The 27,982-nt window shown below is 32.6% G+C and overlaps 1 protein-coding gene across 1 annotated transcript in view; it reads left to right on the top strand.

Annotated features, from left to right (window-relative positions):
• LOC145314290 (uncharacterized) overlaps nt 1-27,982 on the top strand; it is a 128,124-nt gene that overhangs the window by 34,470 nt on the left and 65,672 nt on the right. The gene's annotated exons all lie outside the window — the stretch shown is intronic.

The raw sequence follows: 27,982 nt of genomic DNA, 5'->3' as shown, positions 1-27,982 counted from the left end.
TCATAATGCTGTTATTAATCAACATAAGCAATTTTAATCATTTAATTAAGACGAGTATTTATTTGGCAGGATTTGATATTTATGTATAGCTTAAAAGTCAGAAAAAAAAGCAAAACAGTTAATCAACAAAATTCTAAGGATTTAGATTTTTTACCATTACTTTATCCAAGATACCAATTTAAAGGTTGAAGGGGAATGTATTTCTATTTTTGTTGAACGTTCTATACAAAATACATACACATGATTAATATTATTAGAAAGGTCAACATTGCTCCTTTTACTCTTTGCCTTTGTTGGAAATTTTTTCACAAAGAATATATTAGAGAAAAATAATTTTTACATGTACAAAATTAATACGAATTAGCACATGTGAATGCGATTGGCTTACCTATCAGTATTATAGAGAGGCCACGGGAATTTCATTCTTAATTTTAAAATTAAAACATTCTGCAAAAGTTTGAAATCTTTGCAATTTTGTAACATGCTTGTAAATATCAAACAAACCATTTGTAACAGTTTGCAATTTCATATCTACGTCACCTACACGAGACTTAGAAAAAAAGGGGTCTAAAAAGGCAATGGTATAATGAATTTTAGTTTCTGTCGTAGCTAGACTTGTATTGTGCTGTAATTTTACTTTTAAAAAGAATTTTAGAAACTATAAATATTCCTTATACGTCAGTTGTAATAAAGTTTTGTTAAAAATACAATCACAAACGATTTGCTATGTTTTTTTAATACCTAAATGTCAAATTGTACATTTTGATTTTATTTTATATTTTTGTAAAACATTCAGATATTTTTAATCTTTTTAAACCACATAATTTTATTTAAAACTCCGGTTTTTGACCAAAAATTTCATCACTGAAAATCTTTAATATTTTTTAGTTCTTTCAATCTGTTGCAATGTTTAACCGAAACTCTAAAAAAAATAAGTAAAAACCTGCCTAGGACCTACGTAATCATTTTTGAAGATGCGATCCTATTTGATAAGCTATATGCACAAACCTCCTATTATTCCACGATTTTATTCTCATATTTTGAAAAATGAATATAATTTTCCTACTATAACTCTAGTACTACTACTATATATTACAAAAGTTATATGTGAAAAACACAAATAGGAAAAAAGTTTTGAATTATGAAGTTTTAAGGTCGGAAGTAAAGAGTAGAACCATAGATATGGGGATAGGTTAATGGAAAATAAATCTAATATTTTTTGATTTATTGGCAAAGATTTTAATTTTTCAAATCATGAAATATTTTAAAACTTTAAGACTAAACTCAGTTTTTCTTTTTTCTACTTTAAAAATATTGTTATACTACACTAAAAAGCTTCCCATTGAAGAAGCTGCTCCTATATCCCTTAAATATATGTATATATATAGAGTTTGTTTTATATTAAAAGAAATAGAGAGGAAAGTGAGAGTTGAAATATATTTACAATTTTATACTTTTACATTTAGATACATTTCATTTTTTTTTGTGTATTTAAAATTATACAGCTTTTATTTTATTTTATTTTGACACAAGAACAAAAAAAATCCACAAAGTCTACTTAAAATCATGTTTCTTTGGTCAACAAACTTGTTTTGCTTTTCTTTAAAATTTAATTCCAGCCATTTTACAGATTTTAAGCAAAATATTTTACGTTAAACTGTTCTTTTGTTGCTATACATATCTCCAAATAATTCCCCTCCCTATATATATGTATATTGAATATGTAGATGTTATTTCTGATTTTGTGTGGAGGAATGAAGCATAGAAATGTTATGTTCATGTTATAGTATGGTTCGTGGTTGGGATACGCAAAATCCACCAAACAAAAATTTTAAAATCCGCCAATTTCAAAATATACCATTTTTGGTTTTAATTTCAAGATTTTTTTAGAAGGCTTTGTTTTCTAACTTGTTGTTAAAGTTTTCAAAACTTGCAAAATTGACAGACCATTCCATAAGAAATTTTAAATTCTTTTGCCTTTTAGACAAATACAAAATTAGATTAGTGACCTTTATAAAACAACCAAGCACATGCAATTTTGTAGCAGCATATCCAAATGTCAATGTAGAGGAAATAGGAGTAGATTTGAGCAAGAACCAAAACAAGCAAGATACAGTTGATAGTATCGTAGCTGTCAGAGGCAAACCAAACCTTATATGCCTGTATATCTATTGAAATTCATAACAAAATTACCCCTTTGTGTATATAAAAAGTTATTTGTGTACAACCAAATTAGATAAACGTATTTATAGGATTTAAGACAACGAATGAGAGAACGCGTTTAGAAACTTTGGAAAACAGCATAATGTCCTCTCTCTCTCCATGGTTTATTACTGAATCTTTCTACATAGAGTTTGAATTCAGCTGATTAATCATAGGTAGTTGGTTAACATTAGGATTTAGACGTTTGGACGTATATAGTGTTGCTACGCTTCCAAAATAGATAGATAGATAAGATATGGGGAGATAGGAAGGAAAGGGAAATACGGAGTGATAACAACATCTTATAATCAATAAGGGAACATTTATATATTATATAATATCTTATTCAAAATATATATTATATTCTATACAGATATTAAAGATATGGACAAAAAATATCAAGATTTGTGACACAATAGGATTTTTTGTTGACTTTTTGTGAATATTGTACGAAAAAGTAGAATATGATAGACAGACAAACATATAAAAAACTTTGATTTTTACTTAAATTTTGAAAATATGAGGCGTAAAGGATCATAGGATGAATGAAAATCAATCGTCTTTTATTTACCCAAAAATTTATTTGTTACTGTTTGCTTTTAGTGGTTGTAATTTTTATAAATATTTTCTGTATTTCTATTTATTAATCCTTTTTTGATGGGAGAGGGGGAAAATAATCACTATAGAACATTTTCTCAGCTTTCGTTAGTATTATGTATGCATGCAAGTTTTCTTTGGCAATTCTATACTTTTAGCTATGTCAAGGGGGAAGGGAAGGACCAATAGCATCAACAACATTTCTACTGCCATATTTACAACCTACGTTCTATAACTTGATGAACCAACCAATCAAAATTCAATTAAAGTCAATAGAGTTATTGATCCAACAATTAAGTAAACATGTTTTTAAACTTTGAGGACTAGTGTTATAAACCAGCTTATACCAATAACGAAACTAATTCGGGAAAAAAACCACGAAACGAATGCGTGTTTTTCAGCTGTCGTTTGGGGGGCATACATCGTAAAATTGACGACCTCTCCGTTTGCCCCCCAAATATTATTTTTTATTTATTTTGCCTGTTGGTTATACCTATTCCTGGTTATAAACAGCCCAATATCTCTTCCCTCACAGAGAAAAGAGGGAATCAATAAATTATCTTCAGTGGTCCTATCATCCCTGCGTCCCTGGCGAGGGAATACATTTATATGGATAAGTTTATGTGTATGTGAGTGATTGAGTGAATGAGTGTTGGCACATAGGGATAGGTCAATAATAGATTACTTTCAAATTTCCTACCATAATTAATATCCAATGGGTTAGAATCGGTTCTTAGCCAAACTGAAAAATTATGTTTAAATTAGTATTACAGACAATTTTTCACAAACTATAAAATAAAAATCATAAAATTAATAACATTTTATTTATGGAATTAATCTTAATTTATTACAATACGATGCTATAAACAACTATTATACTGTATTTCATTGAAATAAGCATATACCCTATAAATCTTTTGATGTGTGCTATTAAAGCTAGAGGGCTAAATTTTTGTGTATGAGTAGCATTTCTCTAAATTACTTTGTCCACATATTGGTTCATAACGCTTTGTAATTGCTTGCTTTTTAGCCTGACTTTAACTCTAAGTCTAATTTACTTTCTCATTTTATAAGTATATTGTGTTGTATTTGTGGTCTTTGCTTTTGTCTATCCTTATTCGTTTATCCCTGGCAAAAGGGTGTGTGTGTATGTTTGTGTACTGAGCGCAAATGTTTGCAAAAGTCATTTGTGCATGTGTACAGTACACTCGCAATGTAGTACACACACACACACACACACACACACTAGTGTACACATAGAATAATATAGAAAACTGGCGTAGTACTGCACCTCATATCTGTGAACGCTGTTGTGTTTTAATTCATCCCTGTTTTAACATTATCTTTGTTGCTTAACATAAAGGAAAGGTTTACTACAATCCATAGCTTGACATTAATAGACAAACATTTAAATCTTACAGAAAAGTAAAAATAATAAGAATTTTGGTAGGAAAAATGTACCCTACTTGAAAATGGTTACCTTACCAATAACCTATAATTTTCTATGATAAAGTATACACTTACATGCATACTTTTTATTACAACAATATTTATTCATTCATCTCTAGATGTGAAGCATCTCTTACATTTTAGTTTGAATATCTTATAGCTGTAGTTATAAGGTGAAAATGTTCTAACGAACTGATTTCAAGTTTTTCCAAAATAGGACAGCATATTTTAAAATCTTATTTTCTTTCTAGTGCGGCTTCTAAACCGATCAATATCTGCTGGATTGAAAATTGTTTTTAGTCATAGATATTACAGATGGTTCGTCCTTTTCCCCTGAACCGATTCTATGAATAACTTGTAGAGTAGCTTTGCTGGGGAAAAATCCAACCCATACCTTAAATTATGTATTTATTCTAATGAAAATAAAAGACTATAAAACATTATCAAAATTAGACAAATTTAAAACAATTTAATATAATATTTAAGTAAAAAAGCACGTATAAAGACCTATTTATTAAAATGGGGAAATAAGATCTATAAAACGAAGACCCTAAAAGGTAAAGTGAGAGACAATACCCCTTTTAATAGAATGGTCATAATACAGCTAAAAAATTATTAGCAAAAATTATCAGTATAAATTAACATTAGTAAAACAACACAAGAATCATAAAATTAGAGGTTTCGAGATAAACAAACTAAATTAAAAGAATGAAAATTTGTAAAATTAAAGATGACATTGAAAAAACATTATTAAAAAAAAACTAATTTGAAACCAATAGTTTACTGTATTCTTGATGTAAAATAAAATAAAATGTGATCTTACTAATTTATGAAATGCTTATTGTAATTTAGTTGAGATATGCACACACTTTTAAATGCAAAATCTTAATAATCAGGTCGCCAATTTCCCTAAAACATAAAAATCAACACAAAAATAAAAGTCATCCTTTTTGTCTCTCTTTTTCCTAAGGCTTCAGGGCCTATAAAAGTAAACCTGGAAAAGAGAAACAGTCAGTCGTGATACGGAATTACTATATTACACATACTCTTTAAAAAATTCTAAAATTTAAGGGAAGACTCCCTTCTCTTTCTTTGGAATTTTCTTGAGGGTCTTGGCGGCTCAACTTAGGATTTTCATTTAAAACACACCTAAAAAATAAAAAGTTTTGTTAGATAAATTCATAAATACTTTGTTAAATAAATTGTAGAATATCATTTGATGTTGGTCAATTGAGATATATTTAAGGATAAGGCCTTCTTAGGGCCTAAAAGCTTAGGCATCCGAACGGATAGTTATCTCCAAGTTTTTGTTCTGAAGAGAACTCCTATAGCTTGGTGCCCTGCACCATTAAATTGCAAGTTACTACGGGACTAAATAGGAATAACAAAGGGAAAGCACGGTGGTGGCCCCGCCACTACGGTTGATGATAGCTCATTATCTGACGGCCGATACTAACAAACCGGATCTTCCCTCAAGCTTCTGAAGTCCAAAAAGGTTGGAGATCGTTATCTATTCGGACAATTTAACATTTTCGAATAAGAACTCTGAATAAGTTCACGTCTTAAAGGTAGTTTTATTTTGCTAATACTCTGGAAGATCGGTTCGGAGCTAGCCTAGTGATTTTCTTACCTGACAAAGGTACCTAACAAAGAACTTCACGCCTCACGGAGATACAGGCAGCAGGACGGAATATTGTAGTCATGTTCGCATGGCTCTAGTAACCACAATAGATACTTCCAGTTTAAAAGTGTTGGCAAAGTTAGATACCTAGGAATAAAAAGTTCTCAGATTAAATAGCAATATAAAGTTATCAGTAATATTTTGATACCATTTTCGGATTAGGGCTTCTAAACAAAAGATTATCTCTTAAGCGAACTTGGGTTTAGGATCGGTGTAATATAATATCACCATTCTAAGGTTAGATATACTCGCCGAACAGAGATTAATGCGTCACTGATCTGGAAAGGAGACATTGGTGAGAGATTGTAGTCCTGTGATAAAGGATTACATTTGTCCCTAGAACCCGGAGGTGACCCATAAAATTGGTTCCGTTACCGGATAAACCCAGGTAAGATTTAACTTTTCCTTTAGGGGGGGAGAGGGCTACAAAGCCACTAAATAAGTCTTACCGCTAGATATCCATAGTCAGAATTAACATCGTATTCTTCTAGCCTCGAATATATGTCCTGAAAATGGAAGATAATATTATTGATAATATAGACGAGGATGTATTAAATCCTCCACCATACAACCCTGATTATCAACCTAACTTAGATAATACTGAAGATCAGTATTTACACTTAGAAAATATAAATGATCAAATCGAGGAAATACCTCGAATTCAAACTGAGCCTGAGGTTCACACTATACCAGCCATGTTTGTTTTAAATAACAGACGCAGAAATAGAATCTTGCATAGGCCACAATTACATCTCAACCTCCAAAATGAGATAGAGCATAATACACAAACAATAAAACAAGAACAAACAGGCACAAAGCCTAAAACTAAAAAAGAAAATAAACCATCATCAGATCCACCAGAATATGAATCTGAATCTAGCGACTACTCAGAAAAACGAAAAAATAAAAAACATACAAATAAAAAATACAGACACTATGATCCTCTCAATCCTCATGGCTTTGAGGATAGGCGACATCATAAACATCATGAACACCGTCACAAACAAAAAGACAAACAAAGCCATAGCGACAAAGAGGACAGAAGGAAAGACGAAAAAAACTTCTCAATGCCAAAGAGAATGAATAAACGCAGAGACAGTAGTAGTCCAACATCAAGTTCAAGTTCCAGTTCATCTGATACCGAATCAGATTGGGACAGACGAACATCCTCTAACAATAGAGATAATAGAAATAGAGAGGAAATGATCGAAATGAACATATTAGAAAATAAACTAACCTCTGAACAGATGGATAAGTTGAGACTTCTCCTCCAAGACTCGCCCAGCCATACAGATCTAAATATTAAAAAAATTATAAAACTTATCCCAAACAATCTAGTATGGGGTACCGCTGAACATGAGCGTATTTTCCGCCAAATAAAATACCTTGGCAAAATACCTAACCTATATGGGGAACAAACCAATCCCTATACCTTCTTCAACACTTTTAAATACTTAGAAACATATATAAAACCATTCACCCATAGTTCCTATAACAACATAATAATCCACTATTTTAACCCAGAATCAAGGAACAAATTGGACATGCTAGAAATAGATCCTAATGTGCTAAGTGCACAGGATTTCGTAAAAGCCATCCTAACTACCATAGGTGCCGAAATACTTGGGCCACAGGACTATGAAAGGCGCTTCCATACCTATAGGATAACGACAGAGGACGAGGACAGACCTAACAAAGCTGTCATAAATCTAGCTGCAATGTTGCAAAAAACGGGAAATTCCCACGAAAATCAAATGGCTAAACTTAGAGAAAAAGTGTGTTTTTATCTGGTACCGCAATATTTGCAATCTGCATTTTTGGCAACGACAAATATACCAAATTGCACAAAAGAGACAATACTAAACTGGTTTAGCAACAATCGCAGCTATTATCATGCAGCTGTGGACAGAAAAAGAAGGATGGAAAAACAGAAAAACGGGAATGTTAATCAATTAGGAAAAAATCGCCTAAATTCCCTAACAGCCAAAAAAGAGACACCAAAAGATAATGGCAAAAATAAAGGACAACAAAATGATAAAAATGCCAAAGATGTATCTACAAAACCTAAACCTGTTTGCGAACATTGCAAAAAAGGACATTATAGCAAACATTGTCTTAAACACCCAGACCCAGCTATAAGGAAAGCTAACGGGGAATGGTGGGAAAAAAAGAAAAAAGAGAAGGAATTAGCCAATCGCATCGTATGCCTACTATGTAATTCTGACACCCATGGTAGTGCCGATTGTCACTATTACCCCAATGTGACACCGGCCCAAGAACAATGCCCTAGATGCCTACATTATGGGATAACGAGACGCCATCATCCACTGGCAGCGTGTACTTTACCACTGCCAGCGGAAAAAAACGGCTAAGGCCGCCGAGTACTTCTCAAGAAATCAATAAAATACATAATACGGATTCTTGGGAAATACCCGGCGCCCCTGACAAAGGGAAAAACTCACCTGCTATAAACAAACATCAAATATCCATTCCAGTGGCAGTTACACTCACTCTAAAAACAGAAATAAATAATGAAAATCAAGAAATTAAACTACTGGAATGTTCAACCAATAAAGACAAACAAAATAACCCTGTAAATATTCCACTTAATTATGATATGCAAGATGAATCTGTAAATAATAAATCAGCAGCCCCTGGCAGCTTAAATGAAGGTAACAGCTGTGATATTGTAAATAGTAATAGTATAAATAATGACCAAATATTAGATATCAATTTGACAGAAACCATACCTGTCAAAGAAATTGTAAAAAAGGGTATATCCGAAAAACTACAAGAGCTTAAAGAATCAGAAAACGAACCAATTAAAGACAGCAATAGTAACAACTTACCCATTCCGAGCGAAGACAAAGCCAATAGCACCATACTTGAACACTCAACACTATATCCTAAAATAGAAATAAAAAATGTTAGTAGTAATTCTGATGATACCCAATCTATTGAAGAAAATGACTTAAAAATTCTTTCCGAAGAAAACCCTTCAATGGAAGATACCCCTGAATATGATATAGATGAAAACGATCTATTAACAGATATTACAGGATTAACTAGGGCTGAAATCATGGCCGAAATCGAAAAAATTGAATTAGACAGTGACAAAGACTCTATATCAGACTTAAGTGACTTAGATAGTAGCGATTTTAGCTCAGATGAGGATGAAAAAAATCCCCCATCAATCTCCGAATCCGGATTAGAAAAAATATTTGAAAATTTCGAGTATCGGGGAGATAAATCTGTAGAAGAACACTTATTGAACATCAATCAAACCATAGCTAACGTAGATATGGCAAACAAAATAAAAACAGACGAACAGACTGAAGTTGAAACTATCGCTAGCGGCTGTTTTTACCTGGACGAATTTGATAATGCAGCGTCTGCTAGGGAACAACATAAAGCTGGAAACATTGAGCAGTCATTTTTAGAACCTGATGATGAGTCTGAAAGCAGAATAAAACATAAAAAACATTATTTTAAAAATGAATTATCATTGGAGAATCGTGTAAAAATTGCAAAAACAATATCGTTTTTGAGCTATTTACACGAATACCCAAACCAAAATAAACTTATGACAATTATTATGATTGTGCTCACAGCCATGTTGTTGGGAAATTATCTTGCTCCATATGGGCTATTGACAATAATTTTCCTATATGTCAATATACCCAATGGGAGATATTTCCTGCAACTGCTGGCTGAGAGGACAACCGACATAATTGACATAGACAAATTAGAAACAAATCTGGAAATTAAAACAATTCAAAGCCACCTAGGCGTGCTGGACAAGATCCAAATTCCCGTGGCAATTAATGGCAGCAAAATAATTTTTGAGCTAGACACTGGGGCCGCAGTAAACTGCGTATCAGAAAATATCTTACTAAAAGTGCTGCCTAATTACCACGAGATGGAGCTTTGTTCGGCCTACCGTTTGTCTTCAGTAGAAGGCAAAGCAATAAGCGTCATTGATGCCCGACGCCTAGGGGTCGAGTTTGAAGGGGTGGGAAAAGTGTTCTTGGAATTCCATGTACTTAAAGAAAAGAATATTTGCCTATTAGGACGCCCATTTTTGATCACTTGCAATATAGGCATGCAAGTAAAGGGACAAAAAGTCTACATAGAAATAAACCCTAACAGAAGAAAGGTAAAAAATCCTTTTGCTGTCAACATCAAAAAATTAGAACTAGCAAAGGGAGAAGAAAAATTAATAGAACTGGAAGTCAAAGATAAAGACCCAAAACAAGAACACTTTATCCCACACCTTTCAAACATGTATACTCAAATTAAGATTAAATACAAAATGTATTCAATAACCAGGACAGGGGAAAATAAACTCGCGGTGTACTGTGAAAATGTAGGAGAAAATCCTCTTATAATCAAACCAGGCGGGTTTCTGATCTCTCTCCTGCCTTGCCAACCTGAAAAAGACAAAAATTTAGAATTAAAAGGTTTTAAAGCACCTAAAATGGGTTCAATTAAATCAATCGCTGTCCTGAGAGGAAACAATGGAATTAAAGAGCAGCTTAATAAAATAAAAAAAGGTTTCAATATTCTGTCAAAGACGCGCGATTATCTAATTAAACCCATCCTAAATATAATAAAATATGTTAAGAATAAAGTAAAAAATATTGTAAATAAATTATTGGATAAAATACCATTTAAAATAGTGCTAAAAAACGTATAAAGCCCCGCTCTAATGTTGATATTTTTAAGAAAGATAAAACATATGTTAACATAGATAAGATTATTAAAATAAATAGTGTAAATACAATACAACCAGAAAATGAATTAAGTCTCGAAGAAATAGCAGATATTTTTGGGGATAATAAAGAGGGAATTGAGTTGACTGCGCCACTACCCCCACCACCATTAACCTTAGAGCAAATATTAGGGAAATTAAGTTACATAGAGGACCAAAATGTAAAACAAAGAGTAGCTAATCTCTTATTAAAATTTGAAAGTGGGGCGTCCCACAACTTCGATATTGGGGAAAGCATTGAAGAAATGGATTTTCCTTGCCCTGAAAATTATGATAAGAATACTAAAATCTATAATCTCTCCCTAACAGATACGCTCCATCTTAGATATTTCATAGACCTGTGTTTAAAAATGGACATTATAGAATGCTCCCCACCCAGCCAGCAGTTTGGGTCACCTGTTTTCCTTACGAGCCGTAAGGATAAACAGGCGCCCCCACGCATAATCATTGACTCTAGGGGGGTAAATGCTAGTATTCCTTACAGCGTATCATCGATCACGATGGATCCGATGAATACGCTAAAAAATCTGCTACCTAAAGTGAGATACGGGACTTTTGTAGATATTAAAAATGCATTTTATAATCTTAAACTATCCCAAAAAGTTCTTGATTCAGGAGTGTCCTGCATTGTGACTAGCTTTGGGTGTTTCCGCTTCAAGAGAGCCATCACCGGCTATGCGGGAACACCCAGCCTTTTGTTGCATTATATATTATCAAATATTCATTTAAATGATTTAAAAATTAATGACATTATAGAATTGTTACTAGTTTGGTTCGATGACCTCTCAATTTTCAGTTGGTATGAAGAGGACATCGAGGACCACCTCGCCAAACTAGAAACTTTTCTATCCCGCCTTAATAGGCTAAATCTAAAATTAAATTTGGACAAATGTACTTTCTGTACAGACTTAAACAAAGATAAAGTAGTTGTACTAGGCTATGAAATAGGCCAGGGACGGATTACCATCCCTGACAAAAAGGTCAAATATATAATGCAACTAAAGGCTCCAAAAACATTAAAAGAACTTCAATCATTTATAGGAAATCTTCAATATTATAGATCACTTTTGCCCCTACCTATCCATGGACATATGAATGCTTTGTTCCCCCAAGTAAAGAATTTTGACTGGAATGAAGAAGCCGATTTTCACTTCAATAAAATCAAAGAAATACTTGCATCTGATAATCTCAGCAAGAAATATAGACTTTCAGATGTTATACACAGACGCCAGCAAGCATGCCATAGGTTCCAGCTTGCTAGGATTTGAAATTAAAGACCTTTTTCAATCCGAGCTGCCTAACTTTATGGACATGCCTGCTGAACTAAAAGCATATTTTAATGACCATGAAGAGATAGGGGTACTTTTTAAAGAATCAGATTATCTAAACTTATTTTATCAAATATCAATCTTCTTAAAACTAGATTTTTCAAATTCATATGAAAATTGGTATAAAATTTTTTCAAATAATTTTACAATGTATTCACAATTAAGCTATCTTTTGGAAGTCACATCTGACGATGTTGTAAGGACTAAACAAGAAATGAATAAAATATTTGTAGAGAAAATAAATCTACTTAGAGCCGGGGCTCTACCGTTGAATAATCCATACGTTCAGACATTCCTATTCTATTCTTTTTCAATGTTTTCAAAGCATAAACTTCGAATAATTTACCTGTCAAGCAAAGACGGATCCATCCTCGAGAACTTGCTCTACCAGCGATTCACCGAATCCTCCAACTCTGAAATTATAATATTTGTTAATAATGACAATTTTTATTATTTGGGAGTAAAAGAAAATTTTGAAATAAAACAGAGAAAATACAAAAAGACAGTTCAGAATCTAGACGTCAGTGACAGAGAAGTTTATACATTCCTCGAAAAAAGCATGAAAAATAATTTAAATGATATTAATGTGAGAGGAAAGATATTAGGGTTTTTCTCAAAAACCGTGGCCCCCAAAGTTATGGAGACCACAGGAATAGTGTACCTAGAGATCCTGGCCATATACGAGGGCCTCACCTTCTTTGAGGTGGAGATCAAAGGTACAAGGACATTAATACTGACAGACAATGTGGCTTGTTATAAGATCCTTAGAAACAAGAAAATTGAGAATCTTGTTCTCTTTCCGAAATTTAGGAGGGAATAAGATCGCTCAAAAAATAATACTGAAATATGTGTTAGACTTGAAAAAAGACAATGGATTACACATCAAATCAGACTACAACAAATTATGGATCGACTACCTGCACTGTCTGATATCACCTGACTATCCGATTAATGCAATTGTAAACAGAAAATTGCGTATTCATTATGATAAATTGAAGTATTAGGACGATTAAAAATGTATGACTTTCAGTGGTTACACAAAAAACTAGACGAAAAACTAAAAAACTTTTTCTACTTTTAGGAAATGATTTTGTTAATCCTATCCCTACTATTTGGGGCTAGTAGTGGTGTGTTACAAGGGGAACAGGTCAGTTTTCTCAAGGAATCTCACTACCTACCAGTAGAAAGATTCCCTTCTTATTACCAAGATTCCATAAAATTCAAAATACAAATTCTAGGGGAAAAAGAGTTTAAAAACATTTTTAGAGATCAAATTCAACATGGCTTTTGGCAAGCCTTTAAATTCATTGCTAGGAGATATTTCCAAAACGAACAACTGAACCATATTGGTATAGGATTACTAGACTTAAAAAATAGTTTGGATAGAATCAAAAATGGCACTATTACATGTAAATTAGCTAACGTAGAGGATCTGATTATAGAATTATATGACATGATTACTGCTAGTAACCCTACAACCACTGAAAGTCCTACTAGAAAAAAGCGAAGTGAACCTAAAAAACCACGTCTTGACCCCGCAATTTCTAACAAACCCCCAGCAATAGAAAATCCAGCATTTCCAGCTTTCACTATGAGACAAATATTGGAAATAGTCTTTGATAACGGTTTTGACAACCCACCTACTCAATATAATGATAGACCCAGATCTGAACAACTAAAAATAAGTATATCAGTAAATTATGGAATCGAAAATTTAAGAAGAGAACAATTATTTAGAATAGGAAAACTAGGGAATTTTGACTTAAAAAGATACAAGACCCAAGTACTAAAAAAGAAAGTAAGAAAAGGCATAGCTAAATTGCTAGGAATGGAAGGTATGCCAGACGAAGTGTTTCGCCAATATGTCAGCGATTCATCTTCTGGTTTAATCAACTTTTTGGATTCAAATAATCTTCCATTATTTAGTGCTAATTCAGCTGGCCCTTCTACTTCAAACAATATAAATACAAATAGTAACAGTCAAGACAACGGGGGTCAAAATATGGTTTTGGGAGAACTCAATTATAATTATAATGACTATGATGACCCGAATTATAATCCTGACACAGACTCTGACGCTCAAATGAATTCGAGCTCCGACTCTGAAAGCGATAGCGATGAAATTAACGAAAGTGAACTAGATGATCTAGGGGATGAACAACCCCCTTCATCATACTCAACAGAGGAACCAACATCTGAATCCCTACCTCCATCACCTCCACCAACACTACCTTCAACACAATCTGAATCTACCCCATCAACAGAAACCCCTCCAACTACTGAAACTAGCTCTAACCCTACGGAAAAATCGAGCACAGCAACAGTAGCAAGTACAGATCCTACAACAAAAACAGAAACCCCTCCAACTACTGAAACTAGCTCTAACCCTACGGAAGAATCGAGCTCAGCAACAGTAGCGAATACTAATCCTACAACAAAAACAGAAGCTCCTATGATTTCTCCCAAACCTGAAGAACCACAGGAAGGTCATAGCCATGCAGCCTCCAATGGGGAACCTCCTTTCCCGGGGCATTCTCCACCTGTGAAAGAAGAATCTCATCTACCTGAAAATTCTTCTCCTGTGAAAGAAGAATCTCATCTACCTGAAAATTCTTCTCCTGTGACAGAAGAATCTCATTTACCTGAGAACTCTTTACCCGTAAAAGAAGAACCTCCTTTACCTGAACACACTCCACCCACAAAACCTGAAGAAATCCTAATTAAACCCGACATAGAATCTTATCTATCCAGAGACATGGAAGACTCCATCTCAAATGACAATCCTATAAAACCTGAAAACAATCTTAACACGGAAATGGAGGTTGACAATGATGACCCTAACCCAATAAAACCCGAAAATAATCCCGAATCACAAATGGAAGTCAGTGGGGAAAGTAATGCTTCAATAAAACCATTACCTAAAGATGAAAATAATAGAAAGGGATTAAGATGTATACCACTAAATAGGTTGACAGAGGAAATAATGGAGGTGGATATAACAGAGTGTGATGAACCCGACCACGTAAATATACTACAAACTATCTTTGAACTAAGACAACATCTAGGCCAACTTGTTAATCAAGCTGCTAATAAAGATAGCGAAATAACAAGGTTAAAAGATCATATAGAAGATTTAGAAAACATCATTAAACTAGAGACACAAGAAAGAACCAAGCTAGAAAATCTACAACGAGATTGTTCAGCAAACTTAGCACACTTATCTTCGACATATCAGGAATTAGGTCGAAGGTATGATGACCTAGAAACAGAAAATCATGCCTTATTTGGAAGTAAATTAACACTAGAAAGTAGAGTAACGGCTGAAAAAACAAGAGCTGATACAGCGGAAGGAAGATGGGCAGAATTAAATGAATTATACGAACAAATAACGGCTGAAAAATTAAGTACTGATTTAAATCTCAATGAACTTAAAAGTACTGTAACATCACTAACAATGGACAACAAACAGGTCAACAACGATAAAGAACTACTAACAATAAGGTTAGAGAATTGCGAAAAAAGGACAAATACTCTAGAAAAGAATCTCCAAGAATTAAACCAAAATATACTTGCTTTACAAAAAGAAATAAATAGACTAGAATTAGAAAGAAATAAAGCCATTAACGAAAAAACCACAATTCAAAATCAACTAGATACCTTAATATTCCAAAAAGATAGGTTTAAAGATGATAAGGTAAACTGGCTAAATAAAGAAATAAAAGAAATAGAAATAAAAAGGGGTTTATTAGAAAATAATTTGGAAGACTGCCAAAAAACTATCAAAGATCTAACACTAGAAAAAGAAAAAGCTCAAAAAGACTATGGGAGAAACATCTTACAAATAAGAGAGAAATTGTCACAAGAAATTTCAGATTTAAAAGAACAACTTCAATCTGCTACTTCATACATCAATGAAGGGATTGAAATGGAAAAAACTCTGCAAAATGACAAAGCAGTAGCAAAAAATAAAGAACTAAAACTTGTTGCTGAAAAAATCGCATTACAAAATAATATAATCTCCATTAACTCAATGTTAAAATCAAAAACATTAAAAAACCGCTATCTTAGAGGCCTATTCAAGAAAACCATGGGGAAAAATAGGGATTTAAAGAAGCAAAATCGTATTCTAAAACGACAAATACTTGAAGGCAATAATTTACCACTCAGCGGACCAAAAGTGGAGAATGAAACTCCTTCATCCTCTGAAAAACCTGCACCACCGGCAGGATCAAGCTCCGAAACACCTCCAGCTAACAATGGAGGACAATCAGAAGCGAACGCCGTACCTCCTGGTAATAGTGAAGCACCTCCAACAAACAGTGAAACACCTCCAGTCAATGCTGGATCATCCCAAGAAAATAACAATGGGGAACAAAATAATAACAATGGAGGACAAAATAATAACAATGGAGGACAAAACAATAACAATGGAGGACAAAACAATGATAATGGAGATCAAAATAATAACGATAGGTCAGAACAATCCGATAATGGAGACAATGACGAGGGTGATAACGAATCTGATTATCCAGACTTCAGAACATCCGAAGAAGTTCTGTCTCAAATTAATCTAGCTTATGGCGAAATTAAAAAGATCAAAAGCTTAGTACAAACTCCTGAAACTAGACAAAGATTAATAAGATTGGAAACAAAATATGATACTTTAACTGAAATTTTAGCAAGCTTAGCACGAGATAGCGAAAAAATTCAGAATACACTAGAATCTATACCAAATAGTGGACTCACACCACTCTATTCCAAAATCAATTTTAGAAAAACCTTAAAGCTACAGGAATTTGACTTAGGCCTCAGAATACAAAAAATCTATGACATCTTAAAAGGGACCAAAACACCTTTGAGACAAAGAATATACCGCCGTATCATGGAAGAAATAGACTTAATATCAAATTATCTAATTAATATTATCCCATTGGGGGATCAACCTAAAGTGATTGATCCCACCTTACTACGAGAATGCGTGGATTTAGTAGCTGCTGACAAACCTATAGTAAGCATGTTGTACCATGATGATTATCTATGGGCCTTTAATACTGATAAACATTATGGATACAAATACAAATCGATGTGGTTTGGTGGTGTGCCACAATGGGCTTTGCGAGAAAGGTCAATTTTTTCATCTACCTTTCCCCCAGAGCTCCTTTGTGACAAAACACTAATCCATCATCACTCTGTATATTGCTTAGGAAGACATATAAGAGTAGAGGACAACAAATGCATAAAGGACACAGTGAAAAGTTGCGATTATACTTTTACATTCTCAGCAGAGGCACACACAGAATTAATAGAGGACCTAACTTATGCCTGTAACACTACTTGTGAAATTTACCAACACGAAGGAAATCCTATCGCCAGCTTTCTTATGACGCCGGACATTATTAACAAACATTTTGGAAAAACCGGATCTTTCAATGATATTTTAGGAGTAATTTACGATTTTATAGTGCAACACTGGTGGGCAATTTTCGTTTGGATTTCCTTTGGAGGCTTTAACGTGCTCATAGTCATTGTTACATGCTTTAGTAATTATTTCATTAGTAACGAAGGAGAATTCAGATGGTTCCCTTGCACAAAAAATGACGCAAAAAATTTGGCAAAATGTTGTTGTTGCAAAGAACAAGAAATTAGGCATACAGAATATGAGCTCGTTAACCTCCAAAGGCCAGCCATTTGAAAGGTCGGCCACCAGTGTGCACAAAAATTTCCTAACAAAAATAAATAAAATTATCAAAAAACTAAATTAATATCACTAAAAGATCCAAATTTATTTAGGAAAAAATATACATCCAATTACCTTACTGCTAATTTTGTTTTTAGGTACCTATATATATATATTTTTAGACCGACAAACTAGGAAAATTGTACAACATCCACGCAGTACCAGAAATTACCAGGGTAACCAAAAAACCATTAAAATTCTAAAAAAGACCAAAAGACAATAACTAGACATTTAAAACGCAAATGACTACTTTACAAAAACTACGGCACACAAATTTTAACATTATTATGTCACAAAGTCAAATTTTGCTTAATTATAAAAACATATAAAAAACCTCCATATTGTTCTAAAAAATGTAAAGAATAATTCAAAATCAAATCAGTTACAATTAAGACTTGAGGCTGGACACATCTATCTGGAATTATGCTTGGCTTTTATTGATTATAATTCGAATAGAAATAGTTTTGTAAAAGAACAATTTTTAAGGTAAACCACAGTTTTTCCATTAAGAAATAATTTTAATAAGTCATACGTGATAAATTACCACCTGATGCCTCAAAAACCAATGCTTATTTCTCCATTTTTAACTAAATTTTTAAACAATTTTGATACACTCCAATCACTAATTAATAATTTTCCTGCTCTTAATCAAAAAAGGCTACATTAATCCGGGATAAAGGAAAGGATACAGAATCTTTAATGATTTTTTTAAATATTTTTAGAATGAACAATCAGAGTGTGCATTTCCTAAAGACGAGAAGTTATTAGCTGCGGCTGCAAAGTCCCGCAAATACAGCGTCACCGCTCAGGGTGGTTCTACCACCTGTATTTGTCAGGGCACTCCCGCCTATCCCAGCCACGCTCAGGTGGACAATTGAGAGGATTGACAATGGCTGATAACTTTTCAGGAACGACAGCTCCAATTGAGGGGGTAAATAATCATGTTGGACAATCTGAAACCTATCCCGAGGGACAATACCAATCTGTCCTAACCGAAGCCTTAAGGAAGCTGATGTTATCAGCTGAACATATAGATTTCCCATCCGGAGAACTAATGCAATTGGTTGAGAGGAATTTGACCGTTTATACCCCAAAATACAAACGTCCAATTACCCCAGCTGAAATGTTAACTATGAGTCCTAATCAATGGATGGGAGGGGAAGTAATATTTGCTTTTCTATTGGAAGAACTTGGTCATCTTGAAAACGTCTCTATTCTACATACCTACTTTGGCGAATTTCTAAAAAGCAACAGCCGAGAGGAACTAAACCAAATATATGACGGACAACTAAATACCATGTTAAATAGAGAAGTAGTCCTAATTCCCCTTCACCTAAGGGGAAACCACTGGGCTCTCATCGTAGTTTATAAATCAAGCAATCAAATAGCATACTATGACTCGCTCCTTCAATGGGACTTAGCAGATCATAGAAAAAGTATTGTTGAAAGTCTGCAAAAATTACACAACATTTTTGTAGAAAATCGAATAAAACGAACTATGCACTTACGGAATTTCGCAGAAAGGAGGACGATCAGCAGAGAGATAAGAGTCAGGGTGGCAATCAACACGTCTCCGGACACGGGATCAGCAGGGCTGATCATGTCAAGCCCGGCCTTCTCTAACTGATACAACGTATTCTGAAAAAAGGAAAATCATTTACTTATCAAAAAAAGAATAATTAAAACAGAATAAAATAAATAAAATATAAAATTCAAACACAAAACAACTGTTATGCAATAAGCGTAATACAGGGATGTTTGAAATTTTATATGACTATGAAAATGAAAAAAGTTTCTTTAAAAAATACGTATAAAATTTAGTCCGAAAAAGATATTTATCTACCGCCATAGGGAGACTAAATATTATACAATTCTAAATTAAGGAATAGAGAATTTTTAAGAAAACTGATATAAATGATTTACGTTGAAACTAAGCGATAATGACCGAAAATATTGTAATTAAAGTAATATTGTAATTAATGTAGTAACATTTTATGTTTATTAAAATCAGCAAATAAAAGAAGAAAGCTAAACCAAAAACAGAAGCTGATTCTAATAAATACAAAATTATTAATATTAAGGGAATACATTATTGTGATTGAAATATTCATTTGATAAAACATTATCTATTATAGTAAAAAAGTCTCCATAGAAAGAACAGGATTAAGGATCAGTGCCGGAACAATAAAAAAGGTATATTTACCTGCAGAAACAACCGGTCCTCCTCCTTATCCCTGCCTGGCTGCCCTAACATCTCTACCAGCTTACCGCCGGTATAGATGTTTAGGGCATTAAACTGTTGCATGGTGAGATTATACTCGGCCAGGACCGAGTATAACCTCCCCATGGCAACTTCGTTTAACATAATGCCTGACAAAAATAAGTTCGCACAAATCAAGGAAATGAGGTCGCGGAAAATAATCGAAAATTCTGAAAAATAAGAATCACTTTTAATAATATCAACATGAAGAATTGATTCCTCATTCGACAAGACAAAAAACTTATCACCGAAGGCTAATTCGAAGGGAAAATATATTGAAATTATCACCTAGCCTTTATTTATGCATTTACACATGCTTTTTTCATATTTTTAACCTATAAAAGGTGAATTTTCACTGTATTTTTCCCTTTCTACAAAATAAAAAATTTCAGCGTGCCGCCACCTTAAAGTAAACTAAAACCGGCATGGTTATCCAATATGGCGTACTCTGGAGTGTACGCGGCATTCGCGAAATATGTGAGATAAGACGACATTTAGCCATCGGTATAAGTATTTTTGGTCTCTTTATATTTATGAAATAAAAACCTTAACAATATCGTAAATATAGTATTTAGTAATTTTTCTTTGTACAAAAAACACAAAAAAATCATTAAAATAATAAACGAAAGATGTCCTATGATTTAAAACACCTCAAAAACCAAGGCTGTATGAAACACGGGTCATCCTTAGCCTCTTGAAACGTGTTATAATCGAGCTTTTCTTTTTGAGGGGGGTACATGGTTCGTCCTTTTCCCCTGAACCGATTCTATGAATAACTTGTAGAGTAGCTTTGCTGGGGAAAAATCCAACCCATACCTTAAATTATGTATTTATTCTAATGAAAATAAAAGACTATAAAACATTATCAAAATTAGACAAATTTAAAACAATTTAATATAATATTTAAGTAAAAAAGCACGTATAAAGACCTATTTATTAAAATGGGGAAATAAGATCTATAAAACGAAGACCCTAAAAGGTAAAGTGAGAGACAATACCCCTTTTAATAGAATGGTCATAATACAGCTAAAAAATTATTAGCAAAAATTATCAGTATAAATTAACATTAGTAAAACAACACAAGAATCATAAAATTAGAGGTTTCGAGATAAACAAACTAAATTAAAAGAATGAAAATTTGTAAAATTAAAGATGACATTGAAAAAACATTATTAAAAAAAAACTAATTTGAAACCAATAGTTTACTGTATTCTTGATGTAAAATAAAATAAAATGTGATCTTACTAATTTATGAAATGCTTATTGTAATTTAGTTGAGATATGCACACACTTTTAAATGCAAAATCTTAATAATCAGGTCGCCAATTTCCCTAAAACATAAAAATCAACACAAAAATAAAAGTCATCCTTTTTGTCTCTCTTTTTCCTAAGGCTTCAGGGCCTATAAAAGTAAACCTGGAAAAGAGAAACAGTCAGTCGTGATACGGAATTACTATATTACACATACTCTTTAAAAAATTCTAAAATTTAAGGGAAGACTCCCTTCTCTTTCTTTGGAATTTTCTTGAGGGTCTTGGCGGCTCAACTTAGGATTTTCATTTAAAACACACCTAAAAAATAAAAAGTTTTGTTAGATAAATTCATAAATACTTTGTTAAATAAATTGTAGAATATCATTTGATGTTGGTCAATTGAGATATATTTAAGGATAAGGCCTTCTTAGGGCCTAAAAGCTTAGGCATCCGAACGGATAGTTATCTCCAAGTTTTTGTTCTGAAGAGAACTCCTATAGCTTGGTGCCCTGCACCATTAAATTGCAAGTTACTACGGGACTAAATAGGAATAACAAAGGGAAAGCACGGTGGTGGCCCCGCCACTACGGTTGATGATAGCTCATTATCTGACGGCCGATACTAACAAACCGGATCTTCCCTCAAGCTTCTGAAGTCCAAAAAGGTTGGAGATCGTTATCTATTCGGACAATTTAACATTTTCGAATAAGAACTCTGAATAAGTTCACGTCTTAAAGGTAGTTTTATTTTGCTAATACTCTGGAAGATCGGTTCGGAGCTAGCCTAGTGATTTTCTTACCTGACAAAGGTACCTAACAAAGAACTTCACGCCTCACGGAGATACAGGCAGCAGGACGGAATATTGTAGTCATGTTCGCATGGCTCTAGTAACCACAATAGATACTTCCAGTTTAAAAGTGTTGGCAAAGTTAGATACCTAGGAATAAAAAGTTCTCAGATTAAATAGCAATATAAAGTTATCAGTAATATTTTGATACCATTTTCGGATTAGGGCTTCTAAACAAAAGATTATCTCTTAAGCGAACTTGGGTTTAGGATCGGTGTAATATAATATCACCATTCTAAGGTTAGATATACTCGCCGAACAGAGATTAATGCGTCACTGATCTGGAAAGGAGACATTGGTGAGAGATTGTAGTCCTGTGATAAAGGATTACATTTGTCCCTAGAACCCGGAGGTGACCCACAGACAATTTTCTACGAATATTAAAATCAAAAATCATAAAATCATAAAACAGTTTTGTTAGCCAGGATTTTGGCTCTTCATGGCTAACATGACTACTTTAAAAACTGAAAGCTGAAAGCTGTCTATAATACGATGCGATAAATAACTATTCTAATTACAGAAAGTTTTATAAAAACATCATAAATATAAATGAAATAGAAGAATATAGATTTATGAGTAAAAACGTAAAATTAGGCAAATATCAATGTTTTCATTTACAGATAAAGAAAACAAGGTTTTTGCTACTTTTCATCCATTCATGCTTAAAGAAAACTGTTTTATCATATTTATAGATTTAGACAGGGAAACATATCTTTAAAAAAAAACTAAAGAAGCAATTTAAAACATAACAATTTTCGACTCCGTCTCTTTTTTTCAACCCTTCATGAAGAAATATTCAATATCTTTGTAATTAAAAACTTTCGTAGATTTTGTGAAGATACATTAGAAGATATTTTTAACAAAGTTTATTTAGAATATATGTCCATGTTTTTGAGGATAATAGAACTAGTTCTTACATATGATTCTTTTCTTCTACATAATAGTAAACATTATTGCTAGGTCTTTTTTGGTGTCCTTCAGATTACGCATAAGTTTAATTATACATTTTGTAAAAGATAATTTTCAATTTGTGTCATTAGCTATATATTAAATTCTTTATAGGAATTGTCTATAAATCCCTAAATATGATACTTAAACTAAAATTATTAAGTAAAATGTCCGTTATAGACTTGTTAAGCTAGACGTACAAACATATCCTAGTTATAAATATGCTACGTTCCTAGCTACTGTTTATTTGCAAATTTGAACGAACACCAGTTTTTGCGAGGAGCTTTTTATTAGGAAAACATTTTGGTCAAAACACAGATTATATTAACTCCTTTTTATATCTATCTTATGTAAAAGATTATTTATATTCTTTCGCGGCTTTCATCTTCATACAAACTTGGGCTATCCGTAATGAAAAATCATATATAGTAGGTTTTTTATAGAAATTTTACATGACGAATAGTTCTATTGGCCCTAAACTTTGTTTTACATAATATCAACATATGTACATTTAGCAACCCTCAAAACACTGAAAAAGTTTAAGGCCAATACTGCTTCTAAAAGTTCAATCATTGTTTGATTCTAAAAATCTCTTCGTTTTATACATTTTACTTAATAAACCCTATTATAATCATTCATAAAAACTGGGAAAAACTCATTGTACAAAATATGGACTGTACAAAATCAGACCCTTATGAATAAGCCTTATTTAAATTTCTGGCGAAGCATCTCTATAATTGTATCATAAGATTCATAAATGTTTGTTTCATAGGTATTACTAAAATGCTTCCATCTTATAAATTATTATTTCTGTACATTTCTAAAAATAGAAAAGCCTGTCAATATGTAGCATTTATATATATAAATATACCATTTTCCCTTTTATATTGAAAGAGAGAGTTAGATTAATAAGTATACATATATACCATATAATAAATATCAAGGGGTTGACAAATGGTTTTCATATTAATTCTCTCCCTCTACAAATTAATCCATCCCTTGAATAGCATACATAAAATTTGTTGTCCGTACAGAATTAAGTGAGATTCGAAGGGAAGAATATCAACCGTAGATAAAAAGTTTTATTAGACCATTCGTCTGTGTTAAATTATTTACTTATCCCCTATAGGACCTTTACCAAAATTGTTTAATATCCATACATGGACTGTAAGAATCTTCACTTTAAACAATAGCCATATCAGTTAGCGGTTAACGAGATCTTCTAATACAAACATACAGACAGAAGATCAAACATTACAACCCAATAATTCTGAACAGTTTCAAGAATACAAAGGCTCATTAAAACATTAGTATAATTCTTCATGTTCAGCAGAATTATTAAAATCTTCAGCAACAAAAATATATTCTAATGCCTAAATATTATTACATTTACTCCTTCAATTGGTGTAAGTTATTCAGCAGACGTTATTGTTTCCCTTATCATATTGGATATGTGTGCGTTGCACAGGGATATAGGTGTTGGTCAGTTTAAATAATTTACCATTTATGCAAAAGTACAACAATTTGTCTTTTTGGAAAGATTTAAACATTTATCTTTTCAAGGGAGGGAGGGGTCATTTGGCTGTTTATTACACAAGTCCATAAAGTTTTATGATAACGTTTCCTTATTCGTTGGCTTGACAACTTTTTAATTTAATTTTGATTGTTTGGTTTATTGAGTTGAGTATCCAAACGTTTCAACCACTAATTGTAATCTACAGAAGGTGTAATTTTGTGTATTATGCTGGGGGATGTACATTAATTTATCTTCCATTGCCTTGTCCCTTTTTATTTTCTAATTTGGAGTAAAATTATTTTTATTATATTGTCCTACCAATTTATCCCTGGTGATGCAATACTGTTTATTATCATCTGTCATTAGAGTTATTCTTTTTTGGCACTATTATTCCCTTCTACCCCCCCCCCCCCCTACCCTCTTTTCTTTACCTCTCCCATCCCCCATTTCCCAAATAATACTATATTCTTGTTTATTGTTCGATTTGAAAAGTATTTGAAAATATTACTTAGAACTTTGAATGATTCATTGACATACCTTCCACCTAATTGTTATCATAATTCGTTAATACAGACACAGTTTCATAAAAAATATATACACTAAAGGGGTGACAAAGGGTTGTAGATTTATTCATTTAATAGTGTAGAGTGTACTTTCTTTCTATTGCTCTGTTATTTCCCAAAAATAATAATAATTGTGACTTCGAATGTCTGTAGTTAGCGTGCTATTGATGGATTGATATAATATTAAAGGGACATTCCTTATCTTTGAATGTCTGTAGTTAGCGTGCTATTGATGGATTGATATAATATTAAAGGGACATTCCTTATCTTTGAATGTCTGTAGTTAGCGTGCTATTGATGGATTGATATAATATTAAAGGGACATTCCTTATCTTTGAATGTCTGTAGTTAGCGTGCTATTGATGGATTGATATAATATTAAAGGGACATTTCTTATCTTTGAATGTCTGTAGTTAGCGTGCTATTGATGGATTGATATAATATTAAAGGGACATTTCTTATCTTTGAATGTCTGTAGTTAGCGTGCTATTGATGGATGGATATAATAATAAAGGGAAATTCCTTATCTTTAAATGTCTGTAGTTAGCGTGCTATTGATGGATTGATATAATATTAAAGGGACATTCCTTATCTTTGAATGTATGATGTAGTAGTGTGCTATTGATGGATTGATACAATATTAAAGGGACATTCCTTATCTTTAAATGTCTGTAGCTAGCGTGCTATTGATGGATTGATATAATATTAAAGGGACATCCCTTATCTTTGAATGTCTGTAGTTAGCGTGCTATTAATGGATTGATATAATATTAAAAGGACATTCTTTATCTTTGAATGTATGTAGTTAGCGTGCTATTGATGGATTGATATAATATTAAAGGGACATTCCTTATCTTTGAATGTCTGTAGTTAGCGTGCTATGGATGGATTGATATAATATTAAAAGGACATTCCTTATCCTTGAATGTCTGTATTTAGTGTGCTATTGATGGATTGATATAATATTAAAGGGACATTCCTTATCTTTGAATGTCTGTAGTTAGCATGCTATTGATGGATTGATATTATATTAAAGGGACATTCCTTATCTTTGAATGTCCGTAGTTAGCGTGCTATTGCTGGATTGATATAATATTAAAGGGACATTCCTTATCTTTGAATGTATGATGTAGTAGCGTGCTATTGATGGATTGATACAATATTAAAGGGACATTCCTTATCTTTAAATGTCTGTAGCTAGCGTGCTATTGATGGATTGATATAATATTAAAGGGACATCCCTTATCTTTGAATGTCTGTAGTTAGCGTGCTATTAATGGATTGATATAATATTAAAAGGACATTCTTTATCTTTGAATGTATGTAGTTAGCGTGCTATTGATGGATTGATATAATATTAAAGGGACATTCCTTATCATTGAATGTCTGTAGTTAGCGTGCTATTAATGGATTGATATAATATTAAAAGGACATTCTTTATCTTTGAATGTATGTAGTTAGCGTGCTATTGATGGATTGATATAATATTAAAAGGACATTCTTTATCTTTGAATGTATGTAGTTAGCGTGCTATTGATGGATTAATATAATATTAAAGGGACATTCTTTATCTTTGAATGTATGTAGCTAGCATGCTATTGATGGATTGATATAATATTAAAGGGACATTCCTTATCTTTGAATCTTTGTAGTTAGCATGCTATTGATGGATGGATATAATATTAAAGGGACATTCCTTATCTTTGAATGTCTGTAGTTAGCGGGCTATTGATGGATTGATATAATAACAAAGGGACATTCCTTATTTTTGAATGTCTGTAGTTAGCATGCTATTGATGGATTGATATAATATTAAAGGGACATTCCTTATCTTTGAATGTCTGTAGCTAGCATGCTATTGATGGATTGATATAATATTAAAAGGACAATCCTTTATTATGAATCTTTGTAGTTAGCATGGTATTGATGGATTGATATAATATTAAAAGTACAATCTTCCACTTTGAATGTCTACAACTAACTTGCTATTGATGGATTGATACCAATATTAAAGGGACATTCCTATACTTTGACTATCTGTCCTTAGCGCAATAATTTGGATTTAAAAGAAAATATAAGACTATTCAAATCTCTAAAAAACAATATTTAAAGAAAATATTATTTTACTTCATCTGCCCAACATTAATGAGTGTCCTGTTATTGGAGAGCAAGAATGAGTAGGGGGGTGGGGGGGGGGGGGGGATTATGAAAATTATGGGGAATTAAGCACAATCACATTTGTGCAGTAAACAATTAAAACAGGCGGACTCCCTCCTTCTACTTATAAAACAAGAACAGTGCGGTCGACAACGGAAAGGATATTTAAACTACTGAAAATCTATGATGCCTTAACCTTTCAGCCAATCAAAATAAAAATACATTTATTTGTTTCATTGATTTGATGTGATGATTTATATGATAGCAGCTATATGTACATTTTGTCTCAATGATGATTATTTTCCTTCTATTTTAGGAATTATATTTGTCTTTACTTGGGAGAACAATAATAATTGGAGGGTTTTACCAATTGAACAAATGTCACTTTTGTGTTTTGCATTTAGCTTTTCCAGTAGATACACAGGAATTTATTTCATAGGGAGTGAACTCTCAACTATTATTCGTGGCTACACTTAGCCTCTATTGAATAGCCTTATAACTGCCTAGGACCAATACTAAACCCTTCTTAATATTTTGCACTGATTGGTCCTGCCATTCCTAAATGCGTAGTAATACTACATTTAACTACTTGTACATATAATTATTATAAAACAATATTAGATATATTTATTGAAAAATGGTAAAAAATTGTACTTATAAGTCTATTAATAAC

Source organism: Acartia tonsa, chromosome 3, assembly GCF_053477335.1.
Source record: "Acartia tonsa isolate MP-2025a chromosome 3, ASM5347733v1, whole genome shotgun sequence".
NCBI lineage: Eukaryota > Metazoa > Arthropoda > Copepoda > Calanoida > Acartiidae > Acartia > Acartia tonsa.
This window is presented reverse-complemented; position numbering and strand designations above follow the sequence as displayed.